The 22,759-nt window shown below is 42.0% G+C and overlaps 1 long non-coding RNA gene across 1 annotated transcript in view; it reads left to right on the top strand.

The window, feature by feature from the left end:
• The first annotated feature begins 2,819 nt into the window (after nt 1-2,819).
• Nucleotides 2,820-22,759, top strand: part of LOC114002168 — a 70,670-nt gene continuing 50,730 nt past the window's right edge. Inside the window, exons 1-5 of the long non-coding RNA XR_003545782.2 lie at nt 2,820-2,996; nt 11,463-11,637; nt 12,476-12,707; nt 14,992-15,089; nt 18,728-18,826. This is a non-coding gene — a long non-coding RNA (uncharacterized LOC114002168). The remainder of the gene's footprint in view (nt 2,997-11,462; nt 11,638-12,475; nt 12,708-14,991; nt 15,090-18,727; nt 18,827-22,759) is intronic.

Consider the following 22,759-nt stretch of genomic DNA (forward strand, 5'->3'; position numbering starts at 1 on the left):
AAACTTTTCACTTTTGGTAAGTTGTTAGAGTTCTTATTGCAATACTTGGTACCAAACTGCTACGTTCCTGATCCAAGTTCTCTTATGTGTCCTGCACTTCTCATGTGGAACTGGCTTCAAGCAGGAACTGTCCTATGCCTTGTACTGTACTAATGACACCACCTCTCAAATGTGTGGTAGATACCAATGTGATTTGGTGCAGGAAGGACCACACTGGCTTTAGAAGTCTAAGTTGGTATGTTGGAGGAGATGGGTGCTGTTGGCAGCCTCAGATTCTTTGATAAACAGGCAAGAAGCACATATGTGTTTGCACCAGATAAAAAGGAATTTGAAATGGGAGGAAAAAGTGATAGCATGTTTCTGGGTTGAGGAGGAATTGGCCTCCAAGAGCTGAATTCAGTCTTGCAGGTAATAAATATCCTGCTTGGTAGAGAAGGGACTCCCTGTTCCCACTCAGTTGGAAACTCCTCAGGAGCTGACAGCCTCTGCCCCTCACAAGGACAAGGTCCTGTCTAAAACAGGCTCCTTGTGAATGCTCAGCTTTTGGGTGTAGGAACCCAGGATTTCCTGGCCTCTGATAAGCAAGACTTGTTATCCCACAGCCCAGGACAAGCTTAAGAAAGCTGAGAGAGCTTTTTTGGACCTCTCAAGCCCAGCCCTCAGTGGAAGCTGAGATCCTGGCACAGGGGTGAGGTGGAGACTTCAGCCCATCAACAGTATTTGGCCACTGTAAAAAGCAGTGGCTTTGAAAGCCTATTCCTTACAGGGAATGAGTGGGAGCAGGAATACCTGCTGCTTTCCTGAAGGCAATGAAAAGAGCTGCTTTCTCAGATGGCAGTCTGACCATGTTCAAAATAAAATTAAGAAAAGGCTTCTTGGCATGCTGCTGCATTTCTAGAAGTCTGAATTTATTTTCTCCCCAAGACTTCCTCATAAAGTGAGGCCCTGGCCCAATTGAAATCAGTAGGAGTTGCCCTAGTGACCTCAATAAACCCAGGATTTTCATTTGTAGTGTTCATTTTGTGTGATTATTCCCAAAACACAACATAAAACTGCCCAAGAAAGGCAAATTAATTTTGAAATCCCACTGTAATCTGATTATCTAAAATACAGGTACAAACATTCTATTAAATTTTACAGAACTCCTGCTCATCAGATTTTGTGTGCCTACCCCCAAACCTTTGTACTACAGTGCTTTATCTTCAGCCATGAATCTACAGACAGAACAGTAAATTTGTATGAGGCTTTATGTATATTTTTACAGTCTGTGTGTGAAATTCATAGCAGATACAATGCATAGCACAGATAAAGTATTTTTAAGATTAGAAAGTGCATGTAAATTGCCTGTAGTCTGTTCACCATGAAGGAGGAAACAGAACCCGCTATTTTGCTTGAAGTCACTGGTATTTTGAAAGAGCTTCTTGAAGTCTGAAAGCTTGTTGATACCATCAGAAATATATTTATATTAAGCCTTTAATTGTAGCATTTTAAAATCAGCTTTCTAATTGTTTTCTCTAGACAAAAGATAACACAGTTGGCCTTCAGGGATCCTCCACCCTGGTACAATGGGGTTTACATTTGAGCAAATCCTTGCAAGGGCAGTTTTCTAGGTCTCATTTTAAAGCTTCACAGTGACATTAAGTGCTGCTTGGGGAGCATCAGTGTTTCAGAAATAGCTGTGGCTGGTTTTAGCCTAACAACAAACGGGGCTGGCATGGGGAGGTATCTGAGTGGGGTTTCCATTTCCCTGAGGGTGAAGCACCTCAGGTTGCTGACAGCAACCTCGTGCTGAGCATTGTGTCAAACAGCTCAGCAGCTGGGAGGAATTGGAAGACACAAAGTGCAACGGGAACCTCTGTGTGAAGGCAGTGGTGGAGGCTCCCAGGCCCAGGGCTGTTGTGAGCAAGGCGATTCCACGAGCCAAAGAACTGGGATCGTGTATCACAGTACTCCAGTGATGGAGGGCTATGACTGGGCTGCTGAATGGCATGTGATTGTGATTTCTCACAACTGTGAATCCCATTTTGAATTTTATTGTTATTCTGGGAGAGTTTCCAGCTCTCTTCTACCCTGAGCTGCCTATTCCTACTCTGTGCCAGAGGCTCCCATGTGATTGAAGCCCAACGATTCCCTGTGTTCTGAGACTGGGGGCACTGGGAATACCTGGTGGAAAAGGACTGGTTGAGTGAGAGCGGGACATCCCAGTGCTTTGGTGTGCTGCTTGGAAGCTGTCTTGAATGTGCTGAACACTGGCCTAGCATGGCAGGAGAGGCAGGATAATTCCTTTGTGTGTACAGATGTATTTCAGTATTCCCTAGCCTCACTTTCTCCAGCCAATTGCTGGTTGTGCTCAAAAGGGAAAATGAGCATTAATTCACTTTTTTTGTAGGGTGTGAGAGTTATGATTCTGCAAAGGCTAATTCATGCTTCTGTCTTTACAGAGTCAATGGTCCCTGTGGGCTCAGGGGACGTGTTGGGAGACAGGGCTCACATCTACTTTAAAAGCACACATGGAAACATCTGCTTTCTTTAACGCCTTGTTCTTAGGAAGTTGTGGTGCAATAAAATAAATTCATAGACAGCTGGAGCTTGGCTTGCCTGGCTTGTTTCTGCAGTGGGACTTTTTATGAATAAAAGAACGATGGAACCGTATTTAGCATGGAAATCCTGCAGAACTTCCAGAGCATGGGGGTAGCACAGTATAAAGGCACTTCAAGATGTGAGGATATTGCCCCTTGGTTGCAGTCTTAGGCTAAGGTGTGACATGTTCTTGCTCTGTTCTTACCCACTAGGGCGTGCTGGAGGTGGTACCTGCATCAGGCACCTTCAGTGCTTAGGGAGAAATGTGCTGAGGGAGAGAAAGCACAGAGATCTGGAATACAGAGGAAAAGCATATAATCAGAAATAACAGCTCTCATCAGGCACAGACAATAGATAGCAAACTGGCTTCAGAAAAGATATTCAGGCATCATGGGAGCCAAATCAACAGACACAAGGTAAGAATAGGGTCATGACAACTATTTAAATGATTTTTAAAAGTTGATTGTGCTCGTGACTTTCCTAGACCCTACAGAGGGAGAATTTGTTTTGCTGCCTTAGAATACAGTCCATACATGTTTCTGCCTTTGTCCTCCACACTTCATATGGCAGTTTCTTCACAATATATGCTACATAAGATGTTTTTCCTGCTCAGTGCCAGGCCATGAGCAGGTTGGCTGACCATGCTTAGGAAAACAATTTTCAAGTATAGCCTGTAATTGTCGTATCGAGCGCTCTCCTTCACCCCTCTACACGTGGGGTTTGTTGGCTAACAACAAGATGGCAAAGAGCAGGAATCCCGAGACACAGCTGGGAGAGGAAGCTCTCCTGTTTCCAGGGATGGCAGGAGCAGGGTGTTGTGTTCCCTTTTCAAATGCTCCTAATGATTTGGTGTGAATCCTGCGTGGGCTCAACACGGTGCCTCTGTGGGGAATTAGCTGGGGCACACAGGATGGCCTTTGCAAGTGCTGTGATTTCTGTGTCACCTTTCTGCCAGCTGCAGGGGGGGATGGATGATCCCAGATCTGGCAGAACGCCTGCCGAGGTTTGGAACAGATCTGAACTGACAGAGGGAGTTCATGCCAGGTCAGTGTTTCACGGCATTTCTGAGCTGGTATTAGGAGCTTGAAAAGTCACTGAAGCGCAGCATGAGAAATTTAAAAGTTGGGGTCCCTACCAGCTCATGGCAGTCAGTTTTGTTCCTATTTTACAAGCAGAGCTCCCCAGCAGAGCAGTCACAGTGATCATGGGTATCACCATCTCCAGCATACTGGGAAAAGGCAGAAGAGCCTTAAAACTGAAAACTGGAGCTCTAAAAGCAGGTTGTGGAATGGTCACTAAAATCAGCTGAAAGCTACTGTGTTGTCCTGATACGTTCCTGGCATTTTCCAGGAGCTCAGTCTGTGCTAGCAGGTTTGTTGTCACTGGTTGAAGGTGTATTTTTATATAATGAAATACAACTCCTGATGTTAGCAGGACTGAGAGCAAACACCTACCATTCCCCATCTAGGGAAGCTGGCATTCAGCACTCCATGGCTGCCTTTGAAAGAAAAAGGAGAGTTTCTTTTCAGCACTGCCAAAAACATGATATTAATTGAACTAAGGCTTGGAATGAAATGTGAGCATGACTTGATCTAGGAGCAGCCTTATAGAATGAAATGTAAAAATATGCAGCACAGGAAGGAACTCATGCATTGAGCTACAGTAGGACTGATGAATTAGTAAGGATGGTCTATCCATAATTTCAATGAACTGGGACAGACAGGTAGGAGAGAGGAAGATGCACATAGAAAAAGCAATACCAGCAAGTCAGATCAGGAGCCTTCAAAGGAAAAAAATTCAGCCAAGATAAGGGCAAAGAAATCTCCCCTTGGTTTCTGCCATTTGTCATGCATCTCTAGTGATTGTGTAGATGACGTGCATTTGCTGAGCTCCTGTTAGGACACCACAGTTAGAGAAATTAATTACCCCAGAAGGCCAGAATGAGGTCTTTCAAAGGTCATTATCAGAACTGGTTTCTCATCAATGCACTACTTGATTGGAGGAAAAGACTCAAAATTGCAGGCCTTTGATTGCTGAGAGGGAAGCTTTTAACTGCTTCCTGCTGTTCTGTCATTTTGTGCTAACCCCAAATGGCCCCATTAAATTGATGTCCTGTTTCCCATTCACTGCCCACAAATCACTCTTCTTCTATTAATATAGGAAACATTTGCACATGATGGGAATTGGAGTGGCTAAACAGTAAATCTTAGAGCCAGTAAAAGAACTCAAAAGCATTTACCCAGTGACCAAAGTATTGATTTCCCACCACCACTTCATAATATTCAGTTGTGAACTTTATCAAAAAATACAGAACCTCACGTCTGCCTTTAGAGAGTCTTTGCACAAATACTGTTCCCAACCAGTGCGGTGGGAGTCAATCTGATTTCTGTGTGACAGCGAATTTCTTGCAGCTAATCAGGAGATAAAACAAAGGCCAGGAGTGATGCAGCTGCTCAGGCAGTGGGGTGTCATCGCCGACACCGTGTGACACCACGTGTGGCTGCTGTGGGTTAGGGCAGCAATGAAAACAGCACAGCAGCTCTGCTTTCTCAGGCCAGCAATGCCGTGAGAGAGCACCTGGAGCCTGGGAGCTCTTTGGGCTGAAGAGGAGCTGAGCCTCAGAAAGGTTTTTCTTCACTTTGATGGATGTCTGAGCTTACACAGTCTTACAGATTTGCACATACACTCTCCCATCTCGTGCCTCGGGTCCTTCCATTGACAACATTTTACTGAAGTCCACTTTTACTGTCAGGTTAAACTAAAAGATGCTGACAGTGCACTGGGGTGATACCAGGTCCCTTCTACACCTGCTCAGCTGCAGAGTTCCCCCAGCAGCAGAGGGAAGTGTAGGTAACCGGATAATGAATCCTAAAACAGGACTAGGTAGTGCAGGAATACCCTAATAATGGTCTCAAAGCACTTTGACATAAATGGAGAGGATGGAGTGAGTGAGCAACTTGTAACCTATGGTGCTTGTTGTGAGCAAACAAGAAAAAAAACTAATCCTTTTTCTACTGGCCTTCAGGCAATATTGTTCCCTTCTCTCCTTCATATCTCAGTTTCCCCCACTACAAAAAATGGGACGATGAAATCGAGCCCCTCTGCAGAGGGCTTTGATGTCTGCTCATCAAACCTGCTCCACAGGCAGCAGGAATCAGGACAGGTGCAACAAAGCCCAGCTCTCCTCGGGCAGCTGAGCTCACTGGGGGGGTCTGTCACCAAAATATTTCCAATATCCTTAAATGTCACTAAACTAAGAAAAGTAGCATTGCTGAAAGTCGTGATGAAAGGGGCCTCAGATGTAAATCCCTTCTAAAATCTTTGTAATCCTCAACTGCTTTGGTTCCAACAGATCTTCCCATAAAATGAACTGCCAGCCAAAAGGTAAATATAAATGCAAAATATTCCCAAAGCAAACATGTTACTGGCTTTTAAAACAAGTCCATTTAAATAATGTGGAAATATATTACAGAAACAGAATCTATTCCGATTTATATTTAAAGATGAATTAATGCAAATATCACAGGTTTATCCTGCATTACTCCCTCGAGAGGAGTCACTGGGGAAGCAATTTGTTTCTTGTTAGCTAAGGCAGGGAGCTTTGAAGTTACTGAGTTGTCTGTCTCTGCGAGTAGCCCATTTAATCTTGAGGAAAAGTGTCAGATCTAAGTTGGAGTGAGTTGTGTGTCTGTGCATTGTTTAAAAGTCTGGCAGGAAGAGGTCTTCACGTGCAGTGCCACCAGCCAGCAGTATGGGAACAGTGGAAGTGGCACGAAGAATGTCTGAGAGAAATCTTTTATCGGCTGTTAACAATGGGCATGGAGCCCTGAACAGGGAGTGTCAGGAGAAAGGCCTCAATTGTGCCCTTTTTTTGTCTTTTAAATTGACTCCTACTAGGTTTATAAGGGCTCTCATCACTTGCTTTTTGGTCATATCAATTGAGGATGATTTCTCTGAGAGCTGGTTGCTGGGAAAGCTACCAAAAGAGGCTTTTTTTCCCCAGACAGTGTCATAGTTTTAGGGATGTTCACACACCCCTGCTCCCTTAGCTGTGCTCATTAATCCGTTTCTGGATTAGGTAGATCACCTAGAATTAATTTCTTTTGATTTCAACTTGGAATACTGTGATCAGTTTGTTGGCACAACTGTGTGGGCAGTGAGTTGTGACTGGTTAGGTGGTAGAAGCACAAACCTCTGACAGGCTGTTTCCCTGCACAGAAAAAAAATTTAAAAGCTGTTGTCTGAAACTCCAGAGCTGTTGAGTTCACAGCAAACTCCACCTTCATCCCAGAACTGTTTTTCAGAAATCAATTTTTTCTACTCTTTAATTACAAATGAGACCCTGAGCTATCCAATAGCACAGCTCCACTGAGCTGGTACACATGAGCTCTACAGCGTCAGCTTTTAGCCTGGAGGTACCAGCCTGGGGTTATCAGCTGCAAAGAAAACCTCTGCAATGTTAAGAGCCTATAAAGCAATTCAGGGAGATCAGTATGCATCTGAAGATAGCTCAAAACAATAGCTAGAGGGGGAATATAAACTGTTTACTGCAATTGGATTTGCACTGAAACCTACCGATGCAAAATTCATAGCCTACATGAATTAATTTGCTCCTGATCACTTCTTACAAAAACTGTGGCTTCTCCCCCCTTCCCTTAATGGCTTCTATTCCATAGCTGTGGATTTGCAAAGTGAACGGCAGTAGCAGAGTAGACATAAACGTTTGGAAATGGCACTAAAATCTGTGAAATGAATTGCCTTTGAAATTTACAGTTGTCACCAGCTTATACCGAATCAAACTTGTCATGTTTTTATGGACTACACTTAATCTTTGAGCATCTTTCATCTCCCTATCACCTGTGTGTGAGGGAACTATTAGCCCTATTTTACAGATGGAGAAATGAGGCACAGGACACCTGAGAGAGGCCTGGGAATGACTCTGCTTTGTAGCACAGTTTTACTCACAGGAAGACATCCCCTCACCTTTTCTTGTTGGATCATCTGCAAGATCTCAAATTGGTTTTCCTGATGTACCACGAAATCAGAGAATCACAGAATGGTTTGGGTTGGAAGGGACCTTAAAGATCACCCAGTTCCAACCCCCTGCCATGGGCAGGGACACCTTCCACCAGACCAGGTTGCTCAGAGCTCCAGCCAACCTGGCCTTGAACACTCCCAGAGATGGGGCAGCTTCTCTGCCTCAGCACCCTCACAGTAAAGAATTTCTTCCTAATGTCTAATCTAAACCTGCCCTCTGTCAGTTTGAAGATATTCTCCCTTGTCTTGTCACTACAGGCCCTTGCAAATAGTCCCTCTCCATCTTTCTTTTAGGTTCCCTTCAGGTACTGGAAGGCTGCAATTAGGTCACCTCAAAGCTTTCTCTTTTCCAGACTGAACAACCCCAATTCTCTCAGTCTTTCCTCCTAGGAGAGGTGCTCCATCCATCTAATTAACTTGCTCCAACAGGTCCATGTCTTTCCTGTGCTGGGGATTCCAGAGCTGGAGGCAGCACTGCAGGTGGGGTCTCCCCAGAGCAGAGCAGAGGGACAGAATCGCTTCCCTCACCTGCTGCCCACAGAATTTAAATCAAGTTCCCACCGAGGACCAGGCAGTGAGTGAGGTGGGCAACATCCCTCCTGGTTTGCAACCACACCTCTGCAGGAGAGGAGAGAGTGGGGTGCTGCTGTTTCAGATGTCCCTGTTCCTCTCAAGGGTGAGCAGAGAGCTGTAGCTAAGTTAATGGTCTCTGCAAATGCTTTATAAAGTCATTTTATGTAATGACCTGGAATTTATATCTTTGCTTATGAAACAGGAGCTGGTGGCTGTTTTAATAATTAGCATGTAGTGTAAATACTATACTGAGCTGAATTCTTTCCTCAGATAGTCTGTGCCTGCTGGTGAAGTCAAGGAGAACTGGGCTGGTATCCAAGGACAGAAGCTGGTTGCTTGTCTAGTTAGGATACATTGAAAGCATTAGTAATGAGATGTGAGAAGAATAAATAAGCCTATTTACCATGTGGAAGAGAGCTGCCTTACAGAGGTTAGCTGCAAAATGACTAGTTAAGAGCTGCAGTCAACTGCCCCCCCCCCAAAATTCCAGGCTCTCCTGCCTTCCCTTCCCCTCCCCCAAGCCAGGAGTGAGCCCTAGGAAATGATTTAAAGGGACAACCCTGCAGTAAGGAGGTCTAGTTCCAATGTATTCTGCTGGAAAGGTCCCTTTTGTCTGAGGAGCTGAAGATGTGAATGATGACATTTGTGCAGGGAATTTAAGTGATTCCATGCTTGTGTACAGGATGGGAGCAAAAGAGGCCCTGGCTCTTTTTAGGCTAATTGAGATCAACCAATGCAGAGGAGGATCACCTGCAAGCAGGCTTAGAGTTGAGGAGGATACAGAACCTCATATGGAACCTTACACTCCAGAAATCAGTTGTGAAGGAAGTTATGGGTCTGGTTCAGGACTGAAAATCGTTTACAGAGCCTTGGACCATGGGATCTAATACAAATTGTAACACACAGGTAAAAGTTATTTCAGGTTTAGAAATCTGTGCAGCATGAATTTTGTAGCTGCAGTTTACCCTTTAATGGTTGGAGAGTTGTTATATAAATAGTATAAACCAGGCACTGCGCAGACAGGGTGGGAAGAGAGAGCTCATTTCTCTTGACTAAAAGAGTTCCCTTTAAAAGAGATCCCTTAAGAAGTGGGAATACGGTTGCTGTGAAGGGCAGAAAAGAGTGTGATCCACAGTTTGGTGGAAGGCCTTGACAGCCAAAGCAGCATCTTCTCTAAGTAAGGATTTCACAGCAGAATTAAAAATACATCAGGTCTAAGATCTCAATAAGTGGTTTCTAAAAAAGATATGTGGGAAAAAGAGCACAACAGAGCAGGCAGATCCTGCTGGCCCAAGTGGCTGCAAGCCAGGGGCAGGGAGAGTGTAGGTCTGCACTTCTGCTGGAGAATTACAAATAAAGGAACAATTGGGAAAGGCAAGGTGTAATTCATGAAGCAGCCAGAATTTGTTTCATGTTTCTCAGGATTTAAAGCTAATCACAAGCTAAGTTTACCCTCCTGATTCCTCCTTCCACTCCACACCTCCAGGATGTTCTAATTTATAGCCCTCCAGATTCTTGTGCTTTTCCTGAGCGTGATGTACATGGATGGAGCAGTCTAATATCTCAGTGGCTGCAGAAGCCTGACAGTGTTTTCACATTGCTTCTCCCTCCAATAAATCAAAGCGTTCAAAACCGAAGGCTGCATACCCAATAAAAGTCCTGTGGCAGGGGGAGACGGCTGTTCCTTCATTTTTCCAGCTGTGAATCTCCTGGATGGCATTCCTGCTGACTGGAGTGCCTTGCAGCAGTTATATAATTGCAAGTCAAAATTTCTCTGGTTCGCCAAATTGCTGAACCAGAAGGGTTTGCTTACTAAAGGACTGGAGGGAAGAAGCTGGAAGGGAGACATAAAGGCAAGAGGCTGTATAAACTGTTGGGCTGTGATCAGCATTTTGATCATTTTAGGAATTTGTCAAAGGGGAGGGGGGGAAGTTGTGTGGTGAGAGATGGGTGAATAATTAATCATGTATAATTTAGTCAATGAATTTTGCTGATTGGGGATTTTCTACAAATGGATTCCTCTGTGTGTCAAATGTTCTTCAACAGCTCTTTTCAGTGAATAATTTTTGAGTTGTAGCTGTATCCTGAGGAGTTCATTGAGGTATTTGATAATTAAATACTGAGAAATAAGTGAGTACAAGCACAGCAAAATATAATTCCATAAAATGCTGTGTGCATAGTACCATTGACTTCTTAAGGTGTAAGACCGGAAAAGTTTGCTTGATTTGATCTTTCATCACTGTCTAATCTTTGAAGAGGTCACTTTAAATCTTGAAAGCCATGAAATTTGAGTTACTTGGAGTGAATTACTCAGTTTTGGGGATCTGAATGCCTATCTATCTCCACATGACTGTGTGTATGAAACGCTCATCTGCAAATCTTGTACAGACAACTAAGCCTATTTCTTTCACTTATTATTAGTTATTCTTACTTTCCTCTCATCCCTTCATTAACCTGCTGTGCTCTTCCTACATTGCATCAGAGATTACTCAAATAGGGCAGTTTCCTGTAAAGTATTTGCAACAGAGCCCAAGCATCATTCAAAAATTCAAAGATCTTAATAATGATCCATAGTAATAATTTCCAAAGCTCTGAGGAAGATGCTGATATTCCTTAACCTCCACTTCTTGCGCAACCTTGGGCAGATCAATTATCTGGAGAAGTTTTGTTATCACCATCTTACAGGTAAAGCCCATTTGGATGATAAAAATCACTTGCAGTCGTGAAGCAAATATCTGAGACCTGCATCCCCAAAACTGCAATGGTAGTTAGGGGAACGTGTGCTCCAGGGGTCTGCAGAATCCAGTGTCATAGCAAAATACAGAACACAGCAAACTGCAGATGCTGTTGATGAAATAAAACTGCAGATTAAAAAAAAAATAAGATCACACACTGTTTAGGTGAAAGACTTTACTGGATAAGACACGGATTTTTAAGCATTAATTCTTGCAGTGGCATTTCACCTATTTAATTTAAACTGGTGCCCACGAGAAAACTCTGGACAACCCAGTGGAACTCAAGCCAGGGCAAAAAATTGTCCTGAATTCATTAGTGGTGAAACAGATGGTACATCCATTCAAGAAGGCAGTAGCTTAAAATAAAATAGGACACTATATTCTAATTCTATATTGCCATGTAGCTTTATCCTGCAGAGTCACACTCCAAGTAGCACAACTGGCCCTTCAGAGAAACATGTGCTCTGCTCAGCCTCTGTGCATGTGTTTGCAGCTCACAAGCAGATTGCTAATGTGGTGGTTTTCTGTTTGTTCCAGTGCTTTCTCTTAGGAGGATGCTCATGACAGTTTGATTACTTGGAATCTGAGGAGAAAATGCCCAACCAAAGAAATCAGTTGACACAGAGGAAAACCAGCAGCACATTAAAATAAGAAAACCAAGAGGTTTTGTGAAGGACACAATTGCGTGTTTGCGTGTTGCTGAAACACAGAGGTACTTTTAATAACTCTTTAAACCTCATCTTTTTCTAATAATCTGCATAATCCTCACCTAGGATTGCCAGGGAGTAATTTGTGACTGCTGTCTGTATGACAGGGGGAAAAGCAAAGCTGCTTGACAGAACATCAAAGGTTTGTGCCACTGAAGTTTTATGCAGCCACCGCTAAATCTTTCATGCTTGAAACAATGATGAAAAATGATTGTCAGCTATGAAACCAAAATTATATCAATCTGCTTCAGGGCTGTGGGGTGTTTTTTTCTTCATTTGAAAACATGACCCAGCCTAGCACAGTTCACTTACCAACCTCAAGTGTTCTGTCAGGATTGAAAAAGAATAGAACTGAGTCAGGAAGGGTGAATGTACTTCATGCTTCACAAATATATGTGGTGGGGTAGGAAGGAGAGAATGCCAAAAATAAAATCAAGCAGGTCAGTGCCCAAATACCTCATCCTGATTGTCTTTATATAACACATGTAACAGACAGTGCAGTAGCTCTCTGAATTTCCAAGGGGAATATTCAATGCAGAGTAGCTGAAATGGAAGCTAAATGTGGCTGGAGGCTTTAGTTCCCCAGCAATGCTACTGCAGGTAGTTTTTCTGGCTGTAAAACAAAACGATCCTTAAAGCTGAATGCTGAGAAGCAGAAGTTTGGGGCTGAGTTGGCTTGTCATCTCTATCAAAATCTGATCTTAATGAATATCTCATTAGCTACTCCCACACCTGCTTTTTCCTATGCGGAGGCCTTCGGGATACTAAAAAAAAAAAGGGACCAAGTGGGGAACAAGAACAAATGTTTAAATTATCACCATGAACTCTGTTTGATATGCACAGGGAGAGAGGCTGCATGGAGCTGCTGCTGCAAACAGAGCCCAGGGTATGTGCACTCCATCTATGCCATTGCATGCCCATGGCACTACTGGGATTGCTGGAGGAGTCCTGTGGAAGAGAAGTCCTCAGGCCTTGAAGGGGAGAAGGCAGTTTGATGCCAGCCTGTTAGGACTGAAGCACATTGTCCTGCTGTTGCTGTGCAGAAAAGCTGAATCACTGAGAACCTTGTTCCTCTGTGAGTCTTCTTGTACGGTTCATTTTGGGGACTGGCAATAAAAAAAATAATCCTTTCAACCCTCATGGCAAGGGGACTTTATCTAGACAACATTCGTTCTGCATTGCAGGTAATTTTTTAGAGTTATTTTTTGAGGGAAACAGGAGTGACACAGCTTGGCTACTACTCTTCTCAGACATGAGGGAGAGGTCCCATCGGTGCAGTGCCCTCAGCAGTCCCCCTGCAAGGGCTCTTTCCCTCCCCACGCTGAACACTGATCAGCCAGAAGCTGAAGGGGGCCAGATTCTCCCCTCCAAAGCTCTGTTGTCTTCTCCATGACAAGTATTTGCTGATCTTCTCAGCTGTTTGCTTTGCAAAGTTGCGTTCTAATATCTTGATTATAATTTGAAGCTGATTATCATGCGTGCACACAGTCAGCCTCGAACATATGGGAACCTTTCAGAGATTGTGCTAGTTCTGAAGAGATGCTACTCAGTGTTTAGTCACCAAGACTGTGGTATAAATTGATACTTCTCTGTGGTATAAATTGATACTTCTCTCTGCCTCTACTCTCCTTCCCATTGCTGCTGCTTATTGTCTGTACCACCTCTGACAGAGGAGTTGGAGGTCAGACAAAGAAATAAATGAAATACAGTCTAGAAAGAAAAGGGTTATAAAGATAAATGGTACTATTCAAATGTGATGCACTAGCAGGTGTGCTGCATAGTAAGGAGGGCTGCATGTTGAGCTGTGTCACCTCACTTGTTTGCAGTGCTGCTGCTTCTTTTTCTTCCACTGTTTTGCTGTAGAGAAGACATTAAGCCATTTTATCCTGAAAATCCAAATGTTTCATTTTGGCTAAAGCTTTTTTTTCCTCTTTGGTGAGAGAGGACAGCCCTGTGCCAGAGCCCTGCAGAATTCCTTGAGGAAGAGAATCAAAAGAATAATTTCAAGCAGTTAGATAGGTGGATATTGTCCTCTCAGTGTTAACTTACCTGCTCACCCCCCCAAAAAAGAAAACACCCAAAAATATTGTCTACGTTGTCAGATAACCACGTTGTTCAGGAGGTTCCCTCAGTAAGATCTGGGCCTGTGAAGCCCCATGTCTTTACTGCTCCTTCAGGAACTCTGCACCTTGGATGTTAGGCAGCAAAAATCAGCTTGTTCTTGCAGCTGAGCATCCTGCAAAGGCAGTCCCCATGTGGCAGGGATGTGCTGTATGGCAGGGCGAGAAGTAAAGGGGTAGAGCAGCATGACAGGACCAGAAGCCAGCAGCTGGTATTGTTGTACTTGTGCATCTGCATTATAAGAGTTTATATGATTAAATTGTTCCACAAGGTAGCTCTAATGAAGTTATAAAAAGTCTCATCAACGTTCCAGCTGGTAGGTAGCAGAATGTGAGATGCAACTGATGGTCAAATGTACACTCTAATCAGCCATGAGCAATTTTATTTAATTAACTTTGGTTTACTTGAGAGAGACTTAAAAATTTTGATCAAAATACCCTCTAATTTTGAATCTTCTTTCGGCCTAATTCTTAAAATATGAATACTCGAATGCATTTGACCTTTCAAGGCAGAACATGGCTGATCCTCATGGTTTAAACCTCTAATTATACAAATGAACTCATAAAATTGTCTCTTCTTTTATACTCCTTTATCTCAATAGCTTTCCTTAGAAAACACCAGAAATTTAACTAAGGGGGAGAGGGGGGGGCTAGTTAGAAGCTTCTGATTTAAGTCTCAGGGGTTTTTTCTTTTATTGATGATGTGACTGAATTTGTTTTTTTCATCTTCCTTAAAAAAAGCTTATTTTTAGGGATGTCTTACTTCTATGTCACCAAAGATTGGTGCTTTGGAACAGCATAGCCTGCTGAATTTACTCTTAGTGAGAAATAGGTGTTCTCTACCAGCACCATCCTGTGCATGTTTTATGTGTGCCTAAAATGAGGTGCCATGTTTCAATGAATAAGAGGAGTGTGTCAGTAAAAACTCCCATTGATTTATTCTTCACCAAAATTCTTTTCCTTACTAATGCTTTCTATTTTTGAAATGAGCTTCATTTAAAAGTGCTCAAGTTTACATAGAAAGTCAAAGCTTTTTTTAGGGTGCTTTTTTTCCTTTTTTTTCCCACTACTTTCATGCAAAAAGTACTACATTTTCTGTGTTAAAAATACAAAAGCAAAATAACATAATAAAGTATGTGCGTGATGCAGCATCTGCTAACACTGTCCCTATTCACTGTAATCAGGATGGTCAGATACCTTTCCACATTTAAAAGTGTATTTTCTCTGTTACTTTCACAGGAATAAACTTCCAGATCTCAGGTCTTCTCATACCACTGGACAGGACAACATGCCTGAAGTGATTGTAAAGAACACTTCATACAAAGGAAATAAATGAGGTAATTTGTCCTAATCAGGTCTTGTCCTGAATGCATTGTTAAATCCTTACATGAAACAAGTTTTCTTTCCCTTTCATTACACTTCTTTTTATCATTAACTCTTCTAATTAAATGTCATTGCTTCTATAAAATAAAGTCCTTCAAAACTAGCTTGTGTCTTCGGCCACAATTACATTGCAGCAATGAGCTCCACTTGGAATTTCTCTCTTTAGGTTTTTCCAAAGATACCTTTCTTTTGAAAAGAAAAATTTGTCCTTTAGAAGGAAAAGTTAGTCTTTTAAAATAGGTTTTTTTCCTTAAGAAAATTGAATTGAAAAAATCCACTTTCTCTCCTCTCTTTTCAAGTAAACTCACGTTCAGGAAAAGACTTAGTTTGGAAGAAGTCATACAGAAAGATAAAAGGTTTGAAAAGCTGTTGGAGTTTTTTTAGAAACTGATTGTTATACTTGGAGAACCAAACAAAAATAAATTATCAAAGATAATTTTCCTTCCTTCTTCTGATGAGACCTCATCATCTAATGCAAAACTGAGGCAGGTAAACAAATTTTGCCCCATCACTGTTGCATCAAACTCAAAGTTAATGTTCTGCAATTATTACAGTAATAAGGAAAACGATCTCAAAGCAAGGAAATTGGGCAACAAAGGACAGGGAAAGGCAGGAAGCTCCATATCCAACAGACCTATGCATTTTCTATTGCAGCATCTTCTCTTTCAGCAGGGCATATTGCAACCATGTCAGAAGATAGTTCAAGAAATATTACAGGGCAATTTATAGAAAATTGTGCCAGCACAGAGTTCCTGGTCCTTAGTGTGCAAATCTTGCTTTCACTGTTCCACCTGTGCTGTGAAATACAAATCCATGCACACATACAAACCCCTCCAGGTGTTTTGGTTTGCAGTACACTACAGTATTTTTCATGCTTTTTTGGAAGCCAGCTAAACAGCTGACCCGTTTTGCTACTTTGTGGCATAAAATCCTCAGGCTGAAAAGAAGCTTCTTCTTCAGTCATCTCTAAATCATTCACCTTTCATTTTATTGAGTGCCTTCTAGTCAATGTAGTAGAGAATGACTAGAAATGCTGCAGTGACCTTCATGAAATTTTCATATTTGCTTCTACTTCCAAGCCATTTTAAGAACCCTATTCTTACTTACCAGTTTTCACCTTAAATATTTCTGTCTTGAATACTTCAGTAACTGATTGGAACTTTATTAGGAGTCAGGAAGGGAAGAAAACAAAACTAATTTAATGAGGACAGAGGAAAGCAAGTTCATTTTCTCAACCCACTGTCTTGAAGCTCACCCCTGGTGGAAGGTCCGTGGGGTTCAGCACTGCAGGTGAATGACTCTGGCCCAGAATGATTTCATCTCTCTGAAAAGGTAGTTAAAGTGCTTGACAATTTTGTCTAAACTGCTGAGTTTTCCTAGAAATAGTGCTCCAGGTTTTCATAAGCCTGGAGACATTTTTGTCATTTCAGCCTCATTTGGCTTATTACATCCTGTCACCCATGTCCAGGTAAACCGCCTCTGTTATAAACCCACATCTTCTCTATCAACAAGCCTTTCAGTCCCATGGCCATTAGGAAAGCCCTAACATTTGATCTGACCATTGATGAGAGGCAGGTTTCAATTTGTGGTTGCCAGCCTGCAAAAATGATCTGCAAATGGCACATTGCAGGATGTAATTTCGTATCCTGCAGGATGGTGTTCAAGTCCTCTCGCTTCCCTTCAGTGTGAAGGTCATTCCTCCAGATCTGACATTACTGTTGCTCCAAGTGACATGGGAACTATACCACAAGCTTAATTTAGAATAAAAGCACAGTGTAATAATGTTTCATGTCAATTTGTTTTCTGTGATTTGACAAAAATGTTAATTTCTCACTGAGCTGGAAATAAGACTAGTCCTTAAGAGAACAAAGTATTTGGGAATATGTTTCTCTCTTGTTCAAACTAGTGAATCAGTCCTCAAATGATTCTTTATTTTTAGTAGGAAATATTCCCTCATTTCCTCCATTGCTTTTTTTAAAGCAGCCAAGCACTTACCAACCACCTTTTTACAGCTTTTCTTCTCACCAAACTTTCCTGAGACTGTAACTGTTCAATACTACAAATCCATGTTTCCTGGTATTGATGAATCTGGCTCTTGGAAAGCCTGAGTTACAGTGATTAACTATCTGATTAAACCAAGAAAAAGAGCTGCCTTGAGGGTTTGAAAGACGTGCCCCTCAGAAGATTTAATTCCATGATCTCCCTAATCAGTGTTTGTAAGTTCAGCGTACATCCTATGCACATCTTTTAAATCACTGCAGATTGCATATTGGCTGGCGGTGTTATCACAAATTAGCAGTACAATATCAGTTTCTCTGATGCAGGGAACTCTGAACAGGAATCGTTTGCATTTCTATTTGAGCCTCCTGGAGACAAATATCATGAAATGAATAGCCTTTTAATTTAATTGGCTTCCAAGGCGAGTCTGAGAATAGAAAGCACAATGCAGTGCACAGTTACTGTAGAAACGGCTGAGGTCAAAAGCTCAGCTTGCAGACCCTACATCAGTCACCACTGCTCCTGCAGTAATTTTTTTTAATTCTCACTGCATCTCCATCAGACCCCAGGAAGCCAGATAATTCAGCGTTACTATTCCAAGTGGAAGTGCTGGGTCATTTGTCACTGGTCGGATCATGCTATGGAATCTGTTTTAAAAAAAAGCTGCCGAAATGAAAAACTACATTTTATCAGTGCTCTTATATATCAGCCACAAGAATTAGATGAGGCTGAAAAAGAAAGAAAAAGGAGAGGAAAAATCTGTCTTTCTTTCTCATATAAGAATAAAGGAGACAGAACAAGGCAAGGAAAAGTGGTACAAAATGGATAATAGTCTGCCAAGAAACCCTCTTTCAAAACCATCTTTCTGTTACAGTTAAGATTTCTGTGTCATTTAGTGGAGCCAGCCATGCTGAATGCAATGAAATCAAAAAGGGAGATAATATCATGCTAATATTCAAAACTCCTGCACTCTTTTGACTGTAGAAATAAAGAGCTACAGCTCTTGTAAAACTCAAGCTAGCCTAGGAGCTCATCAATGAACACAGTGCTAAATGTAGAAAAGGGATTTCTTGACTATTTTTGGACTGGCTACTGCAGGATCTGTGCTGCTACTTCAGCTTGAATTCATTCATCTGTCTGCAGAAAAGTTCAGAACTCCTCCTCTGTGTCTGATCCCATATGCTTGTGCTGGCTCAAAAAACTGACACAAAGCACTCCCATATGTGTCAAACTCAGCTGCACAAAGGGGATCACATTAACTTCCCATTTCAGTGTTGGACTGTTGATTTTTAAAAGCACAAAAGTTCTTTTCAGCAGGTCTTGCATGAACAGTTGTTGGCATTTTTAATATTTCCTATTACTGCAGTAAATTATTACATGCAACTGTATTATTATTATTATTATTATGTATTATTATTTGCTGAAGGAGAAGGAGGGGGTAATACTTTCCAGCTAAAAATATCCTAGAAGCCACTGTTCTTTCCAAGGAGGGAAAGGACTTGTGTTCAGCTCATTCACAACTTCTCCAGGCAACCTGTGCCAGTGCCTCACCATCTTCACAGTAAAGAATTTATTTCTTTCTACTCTTTTTCAGTTTCAAGCCATCCCCTCTTGTCCTGTAACAACATCCTCTTGTCCATTGTCCATGGTGGAAACAAACTCTGCTTAATTGTGGTCAGGCTGCTGTGAACAGGTAAGGTGGACTCATGCAGGTTGACTTCTCTGCCTTGAATTTAAACACTTAATTAGTTAGAATTGATTTCTCTCAAGTACCCTGATGGAGACAACCCCAAAATTAAAGGGATTAGCCTCCAGTTTAACTCTACTGAAAAAGCTAATTGGGGAGAAAATGAAAGGAAAACATGTAAAAGAGACTTTTAAAGGGAAAAAGAAATGCCATCTAAGGTGAGTTTGACACAGGCACTGTGCCTCCTTGGTAACATTGCATATCATCCCTTACCTTTCAGATGTTTTTTACATCTGTTATGTTTCAGCAAGTCCAAAAGAAGAAGTATTTGGCACCTTAAAACACATTGTCACTCCTGGTAAAATTGTGTATTTCTCCCTCTTTGAAAACTGATATTCCTCAGGTAATGTTGGAATTAGAATCAAAGCTTTTCCTTTTCTCCATATTCAGCTCTAACTATTGAGAAATTCTGATTTTCTGTTGAAGAAGCCAAGCTTCTAATAGGAATGTTTCCCTTAATCCAGCCCAGTGTTTCCAAGTACTCTGCCTTCCAGAGGAAATCCTGGTGTAGTGACCTTTGAATATTTATCAAGAGGCATAAGGTTTCTGAGGGTTGTACCCTACCTGTAGAGAAAGGCTCTCTGAAGAAGCAGATTTAATAATTATATAGAAAAGAAGACTTGTTTCCCTGTAAAATGATCCACACCTGGCCTATCCTCACTCCACAGTATGCTAAATATTGTGTGCATTTTCTAAAGGATGTTAAAACATGGCTGTCCAAAAAACTAAAGTGAGAGAGGAGCTCATATAATGCATCAGGGGGAGAAAAAATCAGGGTGTATAAATGGAGAAAAAGGCTGTGTCAGCCCTTATGGAAATAACACATTTTCTTCATAATCTCCTGATACTGGAACAGACAGTTCCAAAGAGCAGCTGTCCTGATACTGGCTGGAAAATGAAAGGAGGCTGGAAAACAGGGGAGCCTGCTGGCTGTAATCTGCAGAATATGTGAGCACTGGGAGATTGTTTTAAAGCATAAATTCAGCAGGGTGGGGAAGGGGTCAGCAAAGAGACCAGAGGTGGCACAAAACTGGGCTGGGAAAGTGCTGGTCCTGCAAAAGGGTTAAGGGCAGAGTGGGGCATTCCTACCAGGAGCTACTGCAGATTAACGGGAAACTGGCCCAGGTGCAAATCTCCCTTCACCACCACCTGAGTGATTGAAGGAGCCATCCCCACCCCCTCCTCTAAATCATCGTGGGGTTTTGTCTTGTGATTTCAGACTCCTGAATCCAGTTAAAATATTTTTGTTGGGAAAAAAAAACCCACAAAACTATGAGCAGAGAAATACCTCCTTCTTCAAAAATCAGCTTTGAACTGGAAGGCAGCACAAATACTTTATTGTGTTAATCCTCAAGGCAGCCGGTGGCGTGGCAAGAATTAGAGTGGAACCTCCTTCAGGTAGTGTGATGTGTACTGCCAAAAATCTTTGCCTTGCATGTTCATGTTTATTTTTCTTTTTCATCTTCTTAGCATTCCCCTTGGTGAGTGCCTCATTCTGTCAGCTTATCAAAGTATTTTAGGATGCCTGTACACCTTCATGGGCCATTTCCCAGGTAGTAAGTGGGTTCTCCAGGGATATTCTTGTCTCTGCAGCAAGTTTAATATGGGCTGTGATGGCTGTATGGAGGTGGGGTTGAGGCAGCAGGAGGTAGGAGGAGTAGGGCTGTAGGATAAGGTGGAGAATGCTTTCAAATAGGGCAATACATTGGTGGTTTTGCCAAGGGGAGCTGTTGGTAGGAGATTGGATCAATGAATGTACTCAATAGCAGCCATGCATCTTTTATGAGTGATTCCTTCCAACTACCAGGTAGGTTTCTAGTCTACTGTTTCACTTTTTTAGGGAACTAGGCTATCCTGTCAGATATGTCCCTTTCTCAGGGTATTTTTCTTGCATGGAGCTGTAAAACAATACAAATCAAACCAGCTCATCTGATAAGAGTTTTTGGGGTCGTGCTCTGTCTCACAGTAGGAGCATGAGAGGAGGGACAACAGAAGAGAGCAGCTCAGCCTCCAAACACTTCAACACTGAGGCTGCCTCTCACAATTCCAACATAATTATTTGTTACAAATTCCACTTTCCTGGTTTTGGTACCATTCCTGGGAACAGCTGCTCCTCTCCATTGAATAAATGCCTATGTTCAAATCTGCTGAGTATCCCATGTCCTGTAGGGCACATGTGCATTCTCTAGATTTTGTCCTGGAAGGGAGGTGAAAAATGTAACAGGTCTAGCCTGTGCTATAATCAAAGATTTATAAGCAGCCATGCATTTTTTATGCACATAAAGTAATAAGAGCTGTAGAGTAAAAGCAGAAATGTGACATTAAATGGTTGCTCTTGCCGATTTTCCGCACGGTGTGATCAAAGCACCATTTCAGCACCAGAGTTGCAAGACTGCACCCTCTGACAGGAAGACAATGATTTGATCAGGCTCCAGTTAAGGCCAGGAGCGTCCTCTGCTTGAGGGCCAGCTTAGTTTCTCTTGCATAAAGTCAGAAGCAGCTCAGCTGGCCAGACCAAATGGCTAATAAAGGGATGTTTTGTAATGCATCCTTTCTTTTCATTCCCATAACCACCAACTTCAAAGCCAGTGTTTAAAATAAATAAAAAAAATAAATGTGGTTGTGATTGACACAGAAAGAAAGCACTAACACAGGGTAGATCTGTAACCCTCTGCTTGACAGAGAAGAAATCTGTTCCTTTTCTTCATATATATTTTCCAGTGTATTAATCTTTTTTTTAGTGTTTTCTTTTTCCTGAGCATCCCACTTTCTCTTTTTGTAGTTAGCTGCCAGAGAGATGTATTTTCTCTTACTGACTGCATCAGAATTTCCTAAGGTTAGGGAAACTGGTGCTTCTGGGGAATTATTGAATTCAAGTTATTTGGTGATACTTCTTCCTGCTCCTGCAAGCCCTGCAGGACAGCTAAGGCATTTTTCATTTCACTTTCTGGAACATTTAGGTCACTGATTTGTCTGCTAGCCTAGTAGTGTTTTATTTTCACATTGTATATGAACAAGTGTAAAGTTCTGTGAGCATAATAAAGTCAGTGTGAAAAGAGACTAAGGTTCATCACAGGATTTCTTGCAAGTTAATTGTTGGAAGCATTGGCATGCAATCTGGCTTGCTTAGCAAATTGATTTAAATGGTTGGAGCAAGAGGCAGCATTGTATCTAAACTCGGTCAGATTTGTCTTAAGAAAAGTTTGGTTTAGAAATGTAACAAAAAAAAAAAAAAAGTAGACGCAAGCAGCTGGTGTTTTGCTGTTTTGTGACCTGCCTTAAATGCTCTGTGCGGAGAATCCTGTTGAAGGGAAGGGTCTGGCATGTGCTGCTTTGCTGAATTCTGCTTGATGCTTTTGTGGCCTAAGCAAAGTTTTGGTTCAGCAGCTACAATTTGGGGAACAAATATTGATTATTTGGTGCCCCAAACATGCCAGATATTTTCTATTTTTGCACTGAATTCTACTATTTTTGCACTGAGTTCTACTGTTGTGTTCTTAGCCTCGATGTATTTGATGATACGTCCTTTGGAGTAGCTGCAGTATCAAAATTGTTAATTTTCTGCCACTCAGCACGTGTGCTGCTATACCCTCCAGCTTTTCCTCTTTGAAGGCCTGGCATCCTGCTTTGCCCAAGTGTTTCCTGTGAGAGAACTAAGCCTGCTTGCGTGGCCCTGGCTTGTTTCTCTTTGGCCTGAGAAGCTAATCTTCACAATTATTGTCACCAATTCAAGCCCATCCAAGTAGCTGGCTTTGAGAATATTTGAAATACTGCTGCCACTGTTTCAGAGACCCAGATGTACTAGCTTGAAACATTTATGCTATTAAAAGAGCTGTGAGAAATTTTGGATGAGTCTTCTGTTGACTTTGCAGCCAAGAT

This window comes from Pipra filicauda, unplaced genomic scaffold, assembly GCF_003945595.2.
Source record: "Pipra filicauda isolate LSUMZ 115617 unplaced genomic scaffold, ASM394559v2 scaffold77_size3566232_pilon, whole genome shotgun sequence".
Classification (NCBI taxonomy): domain Eukaryota; kingdom Metazoa; phylum Chordata; class Aves; order Passeriformes; family Pipridae; genus Pipra; species Pipra filicauda.